The sequence below is a fragment of the Belonocnema kinseyi genome, chromosome 3 (genome assembly GCF_010883055.1).
Source record: "Belonocnema kinseyi isolate 2016_QV_RU_SX_M_011 chromosome 3, B_treatae_v1, whole genome shotgun sequence".
Lineage (NCBI taxonomy): Eukaryota > Metazoa > Arthropoda > Insecta > Hymenoptera > Cynipidae > Belonocnema > Belonocnema kinseyi.
The window spans coordinates 367,611-369,328 of NC_046659.1; positions in this window are offsets into that span (position 1 = coordinate 367,611).

Below are 1,718 nucleotides of genomic sequence, written 5' to 3' on the forward strand. Positions count from 1 at the left end.
AGGTAGTAAATAGAGAAAGAAAAAGAAGAAAAACAGTAAACCAAGATATTGAAATGATAGAATAGAAGAAATATTTTTTGGATTTGCTAGGAGGAGTAGAGAAAAAAGTTGTAAAGGGAGGAAAATATGGTAGAGAAAGAGACGAGGAAGAGGAAATTTCAATGGAAGAAATAGTTAAAGTTTTAGGAATAATGAAGGATGGAAAGGCACCTGGTATAGATGGGATCCCAAATGAAGTATGGAAATATGGAGGGGAGGAACTAGAGGAATGGGCATGGATAATGTGTAATAGAGTATGGAGAGGAGAGGGGTGGCCAGAGTTATGGAAAGAAGGAGTAGTTATACCAATAGTAAAGAAAGGCAAGGGAGAGGAGGTTAAAGATTATAGGGGGGTGACGTTGATGCCAACATGGTATAAAGTATACGTAACTATTTTGTCTGAGAGATTGAAGATAGAAGTTGAAGAAAAAAAGATCGAGTCACAGAATCAGACAGGGTTTAGAAAAGGAATGGGGGTAATGGACAACATATATTTTCTGAACTATCTAGTAAATAAGAGAATTAAAAGGGAAAAAGGGGCAATGATAGCAATGTTCGTGGACTTAAAGGCGGCGTTTGACTCATTAGACCGAGGTGAAATAGACAAAGTTATGGTAAAGAAGGGGATAAGAGAGGGATTAATAAAGAGAGTATCAGAAATTTTTAGGGAGACAAGAAGCAGGGTAAAGGTAGGAAAGCAAGTAGGAGATAGTTTCTGGTTGGTGAGAGGTGTGAGACAAGGACTTTTATTTAATTTATTAATATCAGGCTTGGAAGAAGAAATGAGGAGAAAGGGTTAGGGAGGAGTTAGGATAGGGAAGGAAAAGATATATACACTGGCATACGCAGACGACATAGTGTTTATGGCAGAGGATGAAGCAGGGATGGCGGGGTTAATTACAGGATTAGAGAAATACTTAGATGGGAAAAAGCTGAATGTAAATGGAGAAAAGACAAAGATAATGAGGTTTACAAAAGGAGGAGGAAGGAAGAAAGAATGGACAGGGAGATGGAAAGGAATAAAGTTAGAAGAAGTCAAAGAGTATAAATATTTGGGATATATCTTGCAGACGAATGGAGATCATACAGCTCATGTGAGAGAAAGGATAAAAAAAGCAGCAGGGGTAATGAAACAGATATGGGAAATAGGAAAACGGAGGTTCAAAAAAAATTGGAGAAGGAGAATGTGGTTATTTGATACGCTGGTATGGCCGGTTTTAGGTTATGGAGCAGTGTTTGATGGAGGCAGAAGAGAGGAGAGGGAGGGCGATCGAATTAACGAGGTGGGAAGAAGAAAAGAGGGAGTTCTTTAATGATAGAGAAATAGAAGACGGGAATGGAGTAAAATATGAAGAATTGGAAAAAAGGGAGAGGGAAAGACAATTAACAGAAAGATGGGGGGAGATTGAGGAATCAAAATACAATAAATGTATAAGATGATAAAAAAGGAAGGGCTGCCAAAGTATTTAGAAAAGGGATGGGGAGAGAGAAGGTGGACCAGAATAGCAAGATTTAGACTGGGAAACGAGGTAAGGGAGGGGATGTACTGAGAAAAAGAAGAGAACAGAATATGTAGGATATGTGAATGGGAGGAGGAAACATGGGAGCATGTATGGGAAGGATGTAGGAGAGAAATGGAAGATAAAGGAAGCTGGCAAGAAAATGTGGTTAAGATTCTA